General features: G+C 40.1%; 1 long non-coding RNA gene across 1 annotated transcript in view; it reads left to right on the top strand.

Annotated features, from left to right (window-relative positions):
• The window catches only part of LOC144476093 (uncharacterized), a 145419-nt gene that overhangs the window by 92009 nt on the left and 37645 nt on the right, over positions 1–15765 (top strand). The window lies entirely within an intron of this gene.

Here is a 15765-nt window from a genome sequence, read left to right as displayed (position 1 = left end):
CCCAGCTACCACAGTCGACCACAGTCGCGAATTCAAACGGCGTTCCATCGGGGGTATCGCGATCGATCGTCCGCGATCCACATTTCTTTCCGGATCGGCGATTTTCAGTGAACTTTCCGTCGATTCGTCACCGTGAACCGTGGCTCGCCGAGTTTCGCGATCACGAGGCAGACACTCGCGCCGCGATTGGCCTCTCGCACGCGAATAATCGTAGTTTTATGACTGCCAAGCCCGATACCTGGGTCTCTCCTTTCTCTTCGACGTCGTTTGCCTCCCCTCGGCTCGCGTCGTCGCTTCGTGTCGTTTCCCCCGCGGCCAATGCAATTTTCCACCAGCCTAATCGCCCCCCGTGTTTTCACCCCGTTTCCGGTTTGCTTGCTCTCCGAGCAACCGTGCATTTACCCGCCGTTTCACGGATTTTCAGAAAACAGAACGATTTCTGTTGTCTCTTGACGTTCGAAATTCGGGTTGTCGAACGCTTTGAATAGGGTACGTCGAAAACAACCGGAAGATTCAGCTTCCAGGACAATCGGTAGGTAGATGATCGGAAATGGATTCCTGATATCGCAGATTGCGATTTTTCCAGGACAGGTTTCTTGTCGAGGCTAATTCAATAGAAATTCAATGCATTTGTAAAACTTCAATACTAAACGTACCTGCGCCATACAGTGAGGTATTTGGCCGATTTCGCTGAACCAAATTATTTCTTAACTTTATTAACTAAATTATTGCTTAACGCGTTCAACTTATTTATGATATTTTAACTAAATGAAAAAGGTGATATTGATTCGATGTAATACTCCACTATGCGTCGGTTAAATAACCAATTTTATACGTTTTCTTTGACAGTTATCTAACTTATAAAAATTGTAAAAATCTAATTTTCTTTGTTCAATTGATAATAAAAATTGCGCAGAATAGAAGCAAATCCAATATTACCATTTTAGTCGACTCCGTGAAAATTCTTTGAGCAAAGTATTTTCTTCCAAGATAACGCGAGGATACGACGCGACCATGTTCAGCAAAGCCGCTAATTGTCAGGCCCATTGTAGTCTTACAAAGTATCCGTTCGCGATGTTTTATGGTGCTTTATTAGTCTCGTCAACGAGGCCGCTGTCTCTGCTCGTTACGTTGCGACGATTTCGCCCCGAGAATTTACGTTCGCGTTTCACGTGTCGACGGCAAAACTCACTCTTTCTCCCTTCCCCGGAGTTTTCGCCCTAGAAATTCGTCGCGCCTCGCTTTTATCCCGAACGCTGCAAAGCGTCCTTCTGCGCGAAGAAGTTCTTTGATGTTTGGACGACGACGGTGACGACGGCGGCGCGGAGCACTTTTTGCCACACAACCTACCAAAGAAACACCACGAGCGGGGCAAAACACTGTTCACGGGGATCGATGGGACTTAACGAACACGTTCACTGATATTGAAGCATCGAGCTACACTTTTTGCGACAGTATAGAACATTGGTTGTGAAATTATGGGGTCCGATATATCTAGGGAAATATTTGTCTAATGGTCTGCAAGTTTGACAGAGGGTTACTTCTTTGAAATTTAAATTTTCTGATGGCAATATGAGCGATTGATTCAAGTGTGATCTTTCTGAGAAATATTTCTGTGAACTCCAAAGATTTTTCTGTAACGACATAGTAATTTTATTGTAAAAGGTGATTGTTTTTGTCTATTGGAATATTTCGAAAAATTGTATACATCTTTGGGCTCTACTTCTATTGTTTTGCTTTTCGTAAACGTTGATCAGAAATGCACAAATTCTAAGAGACATGAGTATGAACGGAATTGTATAAGTTTTTGTAAATGTTGGAGACTTTGAAATTTTGTATCTAAAATTTATATTTAGCGCAAAGTGCAACTACGTTCTAATATAAAGAACTCAGGTAGATGAGCAATTTAAACAAATTTACTATGGCGAGTGTGTAAAAATAAATACGTTAAAACACGTTAAAATTCATACGTTATTGTTTAAAGTTGACAATTTTATGTAAATACTTTCATAGATCTGATAATACTTTTCGCAGTAAATCCCGCGTAGTTGTCCTTCTCATCGGACAAAAGCTGATGATTTTCTTTCTTCAATTCACACTTGAATAATTGTCGAAAAGCAAGCCAATCACAAGTCGAAAACAGCAGACCATATAGTTTCAAGAAAAAGATTGATTTCAGCTTTTGTACAGCGACATTTTGCGATCGCTTCACCGGAGAAGAATGAAACAAAGGAGGGAAGGGTGCGTGAGCTCGCGGAGGTCGAGCATCCCTTACCATTTCTCATTTTCATCCCTCTCTGCCACGGTCTTCCCTGACGGTTCAATGCCACGGCCCGATGAACCCAGCCACCCGGTATACAGGGTGTTACACTTTGCGTAGCAAATATTTCAAGAGATTCTACTGCTAGCGAATCCATAATGAAAATCAAGAACAACGGTTTTGTTGAAACATTATTAGAAAATTGTCTAACGCAATCGAGGAAATTAATATAGAAGTATATAACAGAGTTAAAAAATTCATACAAAAATATAGTACTCAGTTTGAACCAAATACAAATATCTAGTATACAATACAAAATAAGTAACCCCTCATATTCATATGTAGTCTCTGAGACACCATTAAAAGCTGTTATATCACGTTCGAAAATAATTTTTAAATTATTAAATTTGTTTGCATTTAAAAGACTGCTAGAAGCGTAAATAACTAACTAACCCATGAGACACAAGACTTAACTTTATATGTATAATATTCAATTTATAAGCATAAAATGGAAATGTTGTACGTCGGAAAAACTGTTTCGGAATAAACACGAATATAGTTTCGCGGGTAAAGAAGTTAATTTCCGTATTTTCCATTGCATGCGTTTTAAAGTTTCCATCTTGACAATTCTAAAAGAAACCATTTTTGTATTTGACTGAATCTTTAACAGTTGAACCGACGAAAGCTAAAAGTAATCTCGGAGCTAATTAGGCCAGTTATTCGTGGCTTTCCAACGCTTAAATTGCAGATATATGACGGTCGCGGTGAAATACCCTGTGAAAGTGTTTTTATATGCTGGTGCACTCGATCGAGCCAGTGATTTTTATTTGTCCGGACCTTGACTCGATTTTTGGCTTGCGGCGAAGTAAATAGCGGTCGGTCGATAAGTTTGGGATTCGCGGTGCCCCCGTTTGGAACGCACGCGACCCGAAGTGCTTTTAATTTGAGCAACATGTTAATTGGAGGGTATCGATTACGGTCGCCTCGACGAGGCGTCCCCGCGAGCGCCGATCGCGCCGGCGAACCCGAGCAAATGTTTACTTTCGGAGGCTGGGCCTTTCGCAGGAAATATTTGAACGCCACCAAGCCGATTGGAACACGAAAAGCAAACGCTAAAATTGCTTTCTGTCAGGTTTTCATAATTTTGGTCCGCTGAGGTCGTGGACAACAACGATATGAAATAAGAAACCGAACAAAAGACTAAATTATGCTACAGAATATATTCTTGCTACACATTTAAATCAATATCAATTCTATAAAATCCACTGTTAAAATAGTGGTACATTAGTTTTGCTAAAAAACTGTAACGCAAATACTTCATAACACTGTACCTACCGAATCGGTCAAAATCACTGGATTCCCGTTTCTTAATTTAAAATTATTGAAATTATGAATTATTAGAAATTTATGAAACTCTTCTATTATGAAAACAGATTGACTAAATTGTTTAGTTCAAGCATGTTCAGTTTTCCATTCTACCAATGCTAAATAGGTTTCGTGTTAGCAGTATTCCCCTAAATGTTAAAATATTTCACTCTTTATAAACATTATTTCAGAGAAGTTTATAAACACAACAGGGGAATATGTGGAACACGGGGAATAAAATATTTATAATTAAAAATTGTTCACATGGGAGGAGTAAGTGGTTCGCGAAGGATGAATAGGATTTTACGGAGACAGAGTGATAAGAGTGGAGAAAGTAAAGAATCGGGAACGAATAAAAGGGAGACGGTGAGTAACGTTACGCGCGACACAGTGACAAAGGAGAAATGTAAAGGAAAAAGAGGTTCACGGTGAAACAGCGAGATAAAACAATACTGGTAAGTTTCTCCCTATTTAGCAAAACACAGTCACGATTAAACTGCGGAGTTGATGTTCAAGTATTTGTAACGTCTGTTAATCCGCAAAACATGCTTGAATAAGGACTTCCCCGTAGTTGGAATGGAATTTGTACCGTGCTGTGAATACAATGAAATGCCTAGCGGAGGGAATGCATTCTTTCCGCAGTGTTTCTTCCAAATTGGTACCGCATTTAATGAAAACAGTTTTCACGTGTTCGGCTATCTACAACTGTTTCAATGATTTCATTAGTTTTCCCAATAATTTGATCAGCCTACAGAGACACAGTTTGAAAAAATAGAGGAACCTGCGCATCTATATAACAATAATGCAAAACGTCGTGTGTCCAAAATAGATAAATAGAGATTTTACTATTTGTGTAGAATATATTTTTCTTCTATCGAATTTTTTAAACGTGTAAAAATTCTGAGGAGAATAACTTGAATATAAGAAAAACATAGAATAGGATTTGATTTTTTAATTCGATTTAATACAACTATGGTGAATTATTTTTTATCTCATTTAAATATTAATAATATTAATGCCATATGTACGTACAAAAGAGAATGAAAAGCCTTAAAACAGCTTCAAACTAAATTAGGAGGAATAAATAAATTATACAAATAAATTACGAGAAATATTGAAGTAATTAAATTAAGATCGAGGCATGATATCACAATACTTGGTATATTTATTCTACCTCTATCAATTTCTTCGCGGCCCCGTCAATAGATGTTTTATGTTCAACAGTAATTTTCTTAAACACAGCCTATCTTCAATCCTTCAAAAAAATTTTTGCAACGGCATTATTGACAGTCGAATGAGGTAAAAATCGAGCGCGCTGGAGTTGGCCAGGTGAAAGTGCGCGTTAGGATGCAGAGCAATCGAATCGTCGGGGTAGCAGACGCTAATTAACGACGATCCGGCTGTCACATTCGTGTATCGATTAGCGGAACGGTTATCCTGTAATCGGACGATGTTGCGCGGGTAAATAGCTCGACCTCCGATGTTATTATCCCGGCTGTTACGTATGCCGTTGTACCTGATGCGTTCGTTACACGCGACCGGCTCGAGCGAACCCGTTCGCGTCTGATCGATAAAGCTCGCGTGGAAATTGTTTTGCTGAAAAGTCGTTGACCGCGAAAGCGTCGCGAGTTAGAGAGAGCCTTGCCGGCATGTTCGATCGAACAGCGAGCCGAGCATCGGCTCCGTTGTTTATCGCGCGAGCCAATATCGATGTACCGCGGGACCGAACCACGGCCAGAACGTACCATGGCCAGACTATGAACTCTGTAATTGGCCATGATCGCGTCCGCCATAAAACGCTCGAGCTCCTCTCTCCTTGCCTCGCGATTTCACCCTGAATCGGTCAGACGGCTTTTAGCCTTCCCCGTTTCAAACAGGCAAACTAAGTTAACATTGTTAGATTCTGTAGATCAATTTATCTTTCGGTGATATACTCTGACAAACAAAATTTGTTCGAAACTGTATAAATATAATAGACTTTTACAAGTATTCTGTGACTGGTTAAGGATTGATTCAGAGGTTATAAACGGAAAATAAAACAGTTTTTGTTCATGTATGATTAATCTTACATGGATGGGTTGCTGTTAAATATCGAAGCTTGCAAATAGTAAAATTTCGATACTCAACACAAAACCTAAATTCCAGACGTTCTCGTAAAGCAGAAGATTAATTTCTCTCATTCTTTTCCTGATTAGATTATTTCATCGCAAATTGTAATGATTCTGGGGTTTGTGTCGATAAGTTTTGGTTCACGAACGTCGCACAGCGCGTCGTTAGATCGCAGCGCGGGAAAATACTCGAACAAAAATTTTTAGTTTTCCGAGCAAGAAAAATCTTCCGCTATTTTATGGAAAATTGCATATCGTAGATTCGAACGTTAATCCTTTCCGCGAAGAATAAATAACTTATTTCCCATGCTAGGGACGCCGCGCATCATGCTCTCCCTCTTCACTGGCAATCAACAGATTTATAAAGAACATTTTCTTTATCATTTAAAACATTGGCAACAATAAAATGGAAACGAAATTCGCTTGTGTCAATAGATATGTTTCCTTACAATCTATAGTGTGTCACGAGTATTTTATAAAGATCTGTAGTTTGTTTCATCAAGAATCTTTTGAACTTCTTATGATCCGACAGATTCAAGGAACAATTCTTTTCAGAGAAAAAATTGTTTAATCTTCTCTAGAAGAAGTCAGTTCTTTCGTTCAAAGCTCCCTTTCGACACACAATGTCATTAAATATTACTTCACCAGTTTGCATGCAACAGCACTAATTTATTTGTACCCTTCATGAACGTCAACAGTATCCACGGTGGTGCCTTTCCTTTAAGCTACGAATTATTTATTCTTCTCTCGAGAAACTCAAGCCTTAATATACTTAGTCATTGACACAAGGAATATTCTTTCTTCGGGTTTTAATTTCCTCTTTTCATTATGATGCATGCAATTGTGATTATGTGTCTATAATCCCATGTACACAAAGAATCTTCTCTGAATAAACGAATTGTTCATTCTTCGACTGAGAAACGCAATATTTGACATGTTTAATTTTCTTCCTCCAGGGAAAAAGTATTTAAAATTACTTCAAAGCCTCCGCTTCGAATACATATTCGTAAAAGTCGAAAATTTCCCACAATCCCCAAGAACATAGTATTCTCAAGAAATACCTCCGTTGCCTGAAAAGATTAATTCTCCGAATCCTAACATATTTCCTCCCAAAGAACAATCTAAAATGATTTTAACGCCTTCACTTTGCATGCAGAATCGCCATTCTCCCACATCGCCAAGGTTGCAAAGACCCTTCCTTGAGGAAACGGATTATCCATCCCCAATCTCAGGATCTTAATTCGCGAATTCTTAGCTCCCTCTTTAAGAACAATTCAAAATGATTTCAAAGCTTCACATGCAGAGTCGCAGTTCCCACGCAATCCCACGGGCGCGAAGACCGCAAAAATTGTTCATCCCCACCTGGCGATTTCAATTCTCGACGACCCTAGCCTTCTGCTCATCAAGAATCGTTTAAAATAATCTCACCAGCATTGTCCATTGCGCATCAGCATGCATAAAACCAGCAATCCCGTATAAACCTCACAAAGCGTACTTCCACCGAAAGACGGCCCCCACTTCCCACCATGCTCGCGAATCGTTTAAAATTCAATCTCGTCCGGTTGGCATGCACAGCGATGACAACATCAACATCAACACCACAAAGAGTTGTCCTTTTCTCGAGGAAGCTCTCGCCGATGGAAGCGACGGTCCCGGCCAAGGGGGACGACAACCGAAAAACGGCACTCGACGCGCACTTACGCGCGAAGCGTACTCACCCGTCCATTAAGCGATGCGCCCGAGGAACGCCATGGATTGCGAAACGGGGTCTTATCGGGTTTCCCGGGGCCGGTGCTTGCTCCTCTGTACCGGACGGTGAGACACACACAGAGAAGGAGAGTCAGTTTTCGTTATCCTTGAATCGAATACGGTTGTGCCACCGTCACCGTATCTACTCGATTATTTTCCTCGAGAGCAACGTGCTTCCTCTGCGGCGTTCGACGAATGTAAACAAGGCGTTCGGAGCTTGCGCTCTGCCCGGAAGCTCTGCCGCGAACCACGCAGACCTTTCTGCCCGGTACGCCACGCGCTCTATCGTCTCCTCTCTTTCTCTTTCTCTTCCTGTCTCCCTCTCACTCTCTGCACGCGTCCCTCTAGGCTCTTTCTTGCTTCGTCTCTCCTTCGGTTGTTCTCCGCCGGGTATTTTCGCTTTCCGTCGGTGACACTGTCGTCGATAGTCTCGGTCTCTGTTGCCCCCAGACGTCCGACACCGTCCTCGTCACCCTCGAGAGGAAAAAGACTCCCCCGACGCGGCCTGTTACGGTCCGTGGCTCGAGAAGTTCGGCCGCGTTTGCCGTCGCCGCTCCGACCCCGTGCAGCGCAGCCCCATAATGGCGACGCGCCGGCTATGGGGGTTGCCGGTGCCGCGCGCGCGAAGCCACCCCCATGCACGATGGGGAAGCTCGATCAATACCTTGGCCCTCGCGATACCCGCTTTTCCACCGCGTGACGCTCGCCTGTCCCTGACGATGCACGAGCAGGCTGCTATCCTCCTCCTCCTCCTCCTCTTCCTCCTCCTCTTCCTCCGCCCATGCCGCGACTTTGTGGCGAGTCGAATCCGTCCGCTCCTCGATGCAGAGTCGACAGCCTTTGTCTTTGCCGATGTCCGCCCGCGATGCTCATCGCTTTATCTTCCTCGATGCAAGCTGAGGGTCGGCTCGAGTGCACCGAGCGCAAGCTTAATCGGTGCTACGGGGAACCTTGAGGACGAGTACCGGCTGTCTCCCCTTTAATTCCTACGTCGAAGGATCATTCCACTTCTACGCTCCACGATTCGAGGGAATGGTTCCGATCCCTCGGGGCAGAGGATACGCGCAGGGTTTTAAAGATGAAATTGCTGGGACGACGATTCGGGGATGCGAGTCTTCCTCTGGATGGCTTTTCGAGAGTTTTGGTCGCTGTGAGCTTTCTTTTGTATGGTGCGTTCAGAGGTTGATTTTCTAACTTTTAACTAGGTTCTGAAATTCATTTTTATCGTAGCATATTGAACGAAATCAATGTTATTAGGATTTTTAGAATACCAAACAGCTACACAAATATATCCTATGGTCAATTTTAATTAGTTTCGATTGTATTGTTTCAATGACTGATATTCGGGAATCTGTTGTAGTCGACAATCGGCGCTTGATGTGTTAATGAATTTATTGGGTTCAATAAAGGAATCGATGTTGGTGCCGAATAAGCAGGTTCGAAAATATAACCACGTGTATTAATACTTTTACCGAGGTGGTCGAACTGACCGATTTTACATTCTTTGTTCCAAAGTTCCTGAAATTTTAAAAAATCTTTCCATAGAAAATGATTGAATAAATTTCTTAAATGAAGCATAAATTCGAACAAAAATCGCGTCAGGTCTAAATAAATACAATCTTTTCAGTTTTATAAAGCAAGTCAGGTTAGTTATTTTTAAGGATTTTCAGAAAAAATAAGCTCGAAAATATCTAATGAAAAATTGATGTGAAAGGTGGATAAAAAAGAAAGTTTCTTCTACAGAAATATTCTGACGAATTTTGCTTTTGAAGTTTGTATTTCTTTAATGTTCAAGCTCTCGCAAAGTTCATACCTCAAGAATTGTTAATTGTTTTAATAAGGCGCAGGTGCTATTTATAAACAACGTGCACTTGTAATTTATAGAAACTCAAGAAAATGTATCCATATATCTACGAAGAATTGCTGTACATCAATACTGCAATATATTGAACAATATTAATTATAGTGTCGGTAGGAAAACGATATTTGCAGTGAAGATTTGTCATTTGAGTTCTCTGAATATAAAAAGGTCAGTATAGTTCGAAACACGGTGTAGATAAGTCACGATTGTAAAGTCAGCTAAAAAATCTCTTTAATCGTAATTATCTCGGACAAACACGATCTACATGTCAGAATCTTTATTCAGTGCTCGGGTGTTTACTGATCCTTTCGTAATCTCCATATCTCATGCATTTTATCGTGCAACTTTAAAAATCTGATAGAAGCTGCTTCCTTGAGGATCGATAGGATAAAATAAGTTACACATTTCCAGTAGAAAGAGGATTATGTATATAATTCAAAATTTGTCTGTATTGGGATCATTCTAAAAGATCAATATTCGTAAGTGTGAAATAGTATGTCCCTTCAATTAAAATAAAAGATTAGAACTTTATTATATCCTATCGTGGCATGTTTGCGAAAAGATAAAAAAATATCCATAGAATTTTAAACATATATTTTTGCTGCAAAAATGTTCTTTTATAAATTTGTGTAAAATTGTATAATTTTGCACTATTTTGTGCATGGTTATAAAATGATTCTTAAAAGCAGATCTTAAATCTTTTAATACCTCAACAAATAAAATGGAATATAGAACATTTTATTACAATAAATTCTTATAATAAACAGTGTTGCACACAATGTGCTTGGGTGATAGTAAACTGAAGCAGCAAAGACTAGAATAATCCAGGTTATGTAACACTATGGACTGGAATAGTATTTTGATACACCCTGCGGTCCGTGGTCAGGGGTTCCCCATCGCGTAAGATCGATTCTTTTCATCGCGAACACGGTAGACAGATTTTCGGCGACGTGGGGCGAGATATTCTTCCCCCAATATTGATTTTTTCCAATTACGATTTAAACGTGGCCCGGTAACGATGGATACGAGAGCGTATTACGGCGAGTTTCACGACTAAAGTACACCCTCGGTGGAGCGTCGGGTGCCTGACAACGCCCACGAGGGTTGAATTTAGCCCTTAATTACGGGGACCGCCTCACGAACGATCAGCCACCACCGTCGAGGCTGTTTGGCTCGCTTATGCGAGGGTATCCTCTCTCACGCTTAACTAGACACTTCACGTATACTGCAAGAAACAATTATCCCCCGGCATCTTAACTCTGAATTTATTTTTAATCCATTCCCCGGATCCTCCTCCGACATCTTCACAACCACGCCGCGAAAATTTACACTGGTCTCGTGGGTAATTTAGATCTTCCACCGACCTGTGCATGTATTCAGATCGAAGCTGTTATGGGATCATTGATATTAATTCTTGAGAAAGTGGTACACCGAACCGATAACTTATTTCCCAAAGCGACCGTGCGTCATCTTCGAATCGCATAATGATAGAAAAGCGTAAAATTGCAGTGGCAAAATGATGAGATACATGAGCCAAGTTTGCTCTATCTTCAGTTACTTGAACTGAAAGTCAAACGCGATGGATCAATATTAGAATACGAATTTTAAGCAAAATACGATTATAGAAATAATTTGTCAATACAGTACAGAACAACGAAAATATCAGACGAATTTAAGAATGTTGTTATATTATTTTCGTTTTATTGATACTATTAATGGACGAAATACATTTTTATTCGATTTCTGTTCTGTACAACTGAGATAAAAACATGTCCAATACATCTGCTGTCTAATGATATGTATCGGGTCAGAAGACAGAAATAATTCATAAACGAAAATAAATATTTTCATGCTTATTTTCGCTTGATCAATAATGTTAGTATTTTTAAGAAATACCTTGCTGTTTAAATTACTCTATTTCTCACTTGTTTATTATTTCAGAACAGTTGAGCTACTCGCTAGAGCATGTCAGATACCCTGTATAATTGTAGAATATTTTCGTGGCTCCCCTAATAGATAGTACACCCCTAATAGCACGGTGTGTACTTAAACCACCTTTAGAGGTTCCCTTAATTATTGTATCCTGTGTTTCTAGTCATGACTAACATATTTCGTTATAGTTACTCCAACATTTTTCAATTACACATTATATCCACTGTACGTGTTTCAATTTATTGCTTTTAGATGAAGAAGCGCATTTTTCATATGCGTTTACTAAATAAGTATAAAAGTGATTAACTTTAGATTGGTAAAAAAATTCGTTATTGATTTGCATTTGACGAAGAAATGTTCAATACTGTTGCACGAGGATGTTATTTTTCTTAACATCCTTCTTCATCGATTCTCTTCTTTAATTTCGCTTAATCTCAGCTCCACGAAACCAACCAATTAATAGCCAAATTACTCTCCAACTAATTCCGAAGAATTTATTCAAAAATAAATTCCATTAAAACGATGTTCCCCGTTCTTCTATTCTCCCCGCCACGATCTCGCGCGACACGGTGATCTCGAAAATCCAAATCCCAGCCGCGAGGCATAATTAAATTAAGTCGCCGATTATGCGAGCAATATTCTCTATCGTGCTTCCTGTTCGGCGTTCCCAGTCGGCCCGAAAGCAATTGAAACGAAATACCGGCAGAATTGCTCATGGAAAGTAATCCCATCCAAACAAATTTACCGCGTCGCGAGTAAAAGGCAGGAAAACAAAGCTGAAGCGGCGAACGAGGAGCGAGACGAATGAACAAGGAGAACGGATACACACCCACGCCGATCCACCTGCGAACGAACATTATTACGGCCGTATAAAGGATCGTTCTGTTCGCGCGCTCTCTTGTGCAACTCTCCTCTGTTCTCTTCTCGCTCGATAAAAGCGCGTCGCGCCCGAATCAGTATTCTGCGGGTTCGAATTTCAACCCCCGGCCAGCCTCGTTATATCATCCCCTGTACGAAAAAATATCCCGTGTTATCGCAAAATATTGTTTACTCCTTTCGAATAAGTTATCCCACGCGTTCATTGCTACTAAATCGGAATTTATTCGATGAAGCAATGATTTAAAAGGCAAGCTTTATCTCAGCGATTGTTTACTCGAATCTTGAATCTCGTTCATAAAATTGGACCAGCACAGACATTAATTCTCCAATATAGATGTAAAGTTCTGTGATCCATGTAACGATATACAGTATCAAAATAATTGAGACTGCGACAGAAGTGATTTCAAGAACAAGTTTTAACTACTAAGTAAGTAGTTGTACAGAAGTTTTCGCGACACGACTGCTTTATTCTTTGAATGATAAATATTGACAGAAGAGGAAAAATAACAATGAAGGTAGTAACAACAAAGGTGTAATTGATGCAATTTTGATGCAGTTGCAGGCAGCATTAGCTCATTTCTTCAATAGTCTCAGAAACTGTCCAACGCACCAGTAATCACCTAGCAATTTCACTATAATACGTTACAGTAGTACTAATTAATTACATCGCGGAATTCGTAACTCGATGGGAACAACGCGGCTCCATTCTCCACTGCGTTACGCGGCGCAGTTGCATCACGAGACTTTGATGCAGGCATGCAAGCGCTCTCGTATTTCAGACGTGCACGCGTTTCACCTAACATCTCCATCAATCGCATAATTACAGTGAATTGGAGACGGGGTTGACAAGAATTTTCCATCATCGAAGAAAATCTAATAATATATGTCTCGAAATCATGAAGCGTCTTTATTATGAAATGATAAAACGCGCGGGGCCAATATAAAGTAATTGACAGACGATGTAATTACTTACCTCGTCGACGATTAAGTGTGCTCTAGGATTAAGACGAGTAAGCCGGGCACGTAACACGGATACGAGTCGCGTTCGGAATGCACAGAGGATGCACCAATGCGTGCATGTTAACGAGTGTCTCTTCTCGGTGGACGACCTTGGTGATTTTAGTACTTGCGCGCGACAAACGAACGTGATTAGCGAGGAATTAATTGGAGACGTCGTCGGGCACCTGTGACGGCGAACCGAGCCGGTGTCACGATTATTTCCGGACGTGTTCGTTGTGAATCGTTTGCGTGGAAATCCATGTTCGAACAATTCGCATGCGAATGAGACGCTAGTGTCCCAACTAGGTCCACTGTACTTGGATACTTTGTCTTGGTCTGCTTTTGTTGGTATACTTCGGGCGTTGAAGATTCTTTTGCATTGCATAGTCCCTTGAAAGCTTCTTCGGATGTTAATGCCTTCTAAATCTCTTTGCTTCGTCAAAGTCCTTAAGAATTGTCGAGCTTGTATCTCTGGAGACCTTGTTATTGCATCACTTTGTATACCCAATGACTTTTAAAAAATCTCGCTCTCTGTAATCCAAAAAAAAATTTGCAACTGTATCTGCTTGTATATTTTTAGATCCTGAACGTCTTTGTAGTGCTGTATGTCTCATGACTATAGTCTTGTCGTTCTTTATTTGTGCAGAACCCTACAGAATTTTTGCCTTTTGCATTCCCTAGGATTCGAATATTGTATCACATTGTATATCTCTGAATTTGTGAAGTCTTTTGTTGATGTATACCTTTGTAATATCAAATTCCTTAATTGCTGTCCCCGTAAATGAAAATAATTACTTGATATTTCATTTTTTCACAGGAATTTTCACCTTGCAGAATTGTGTATCATTCACACTCCTTTAAAATCACAAAATCCTAAAAATCATATAACCTCTCGAATGGTCCGAAACAATGGTCCAAATTCTAAATGATGAAGTACGATCTGAATGAATTGTTGACGAAAAATCCACGATATCCCGTTATCATTCCATAACATGTTATCCGTCTTCATCTGAAATACCATATGGTTCATCACGCAATGATGCTAGGATAGCAGAGTGACTTTCCGTATAGCTAGAGGAGGATTTATGCCAAGAAACATCGTTAAGCTCTTAATTTCGCAAAACTACTTCACATGCGACAAGTACCATAATTCTTATGAGCGGAAGTGTATGCACAGAGGCTAGTTGCGGCTTGAACTTCCGGCTGACCTTTCAAGCGGCCATCGACTACTATTTTTAACCTAGTTTACCGCGTAAATGACGATCTATCAGTAGAAACATTCTAAATATTCTTAACCTCATTTTATTATAGAACTCAATTTTATTTTATTATTTTTATACATCGAAACAATGATAGATCAATTATCGAGAACCATCTCCTTACAAGAATAATAGATCAATTGCAAGAATCAAATGCTAAAAAGGGTACTAGATCAGTCACAAGTATGAAATGCTCAAAAAGACAATACAACAATTTAAAGTTGATGAAAATGTCAAATCAATTCAAACAATCTCCTGGATGTTCCATTTAAAATCCCTCAAGTACTTTCAAGAGATCTCTACAGATATTATACAAGCGCATCAAAGTTATCAATGCACACGGACTTCAAACAGTTACGTAAAAGCCAACCATTCTAGAATAAGAAAAATCGAAGACGCATAAAAGTCATTGAAACTGTGTCAGTGTTCCCTTTCCTGCGAAACCACAGTTCCCACTCATCTTCTCGAGATTAATTAATCTCTCAAATAAAAGCGAAAACCGCTTCCCTGAGAAACTATGCCGCTCTGAGAGGAACAAGAACAAGTGATAGGGAGAGAGAGGGAGAGAGGGAGAGAGAGTTAGTGGTTGGTACGGATTCAATCATCTAGGAGAAAGTCGTGGAACCATCTCCCTGCTGCTTGATTCGATTTGGATTTCGCTAGTCGAGTGACCGTGGACTTCGCGGCAGGCCTACCTCAACATCAAGAGATCACGGACACGACTGAGACCGGAATCGTAGTTATTTGGGTCGCAGCGAGCGATTGCTATGACCGTGTTTCGTCGCACGAGTTTGTATCTAGTCGGTTTCATTCAGTGCAGGAACTTGGAAATGCCGGTGCATCAATTACGATACTGCGAAATCGTGAAAGACCGAATGCTTTGGTCATAGTAATCACTGGAATGTAAAAGTTTATTCAGAGCTTTTTCTATTCATTCGCTACTCATTTCTCACTAAAGTAACCAATATTTTGTCTAGAACAAGTAATTATAAAAGTTTCCCTATAAAAAATTATGTTTACTTGTATTCTCTTATTGTGACTAACAATATTTGTAATATAATATGATATTTATACGCACAAAGTAGTATTTATCGGAAATAATTGTACATCGAAAAATAGTTGACGGCATTGAAATAAAAATTAATGTAGGAAGACAATAATGCTGGAGAAAAATATGCCCACGTAATATCTGTAGGAATTCCAGGGAATTGTGTGGAATTTCTGTTGACTTTTGTGCGGTGCGGATGCAGCATTTTCCGCAATGTAATCATTTTCTAATTACCGGGAACAGCGAGAAATTATATTTCCGGAGCTCGCATTCATTACTCAGAGTTTGAATCGGAGTTCCAGCGG

The sequence above is a fragment of the Augochlora pura genome, chromosome 10, assembly GCF_028453695.1.
Source record: "Augochlora pura isolate Apur16 chromosome 10, APUR_v2.2.1, whole genome shotgun sequence".
Lineage (NCBI taxonomy): Eukaryota > Metazoa > Arthropoda > Insecta > Hymenoptera > Halictidae > Augochlora > Augochlora pura.
The sequence above is the reverse complement of the archived record's forward strand: the minus strand, read 5'-3'. Positions and strand labels throughout refer to the sequence as shown.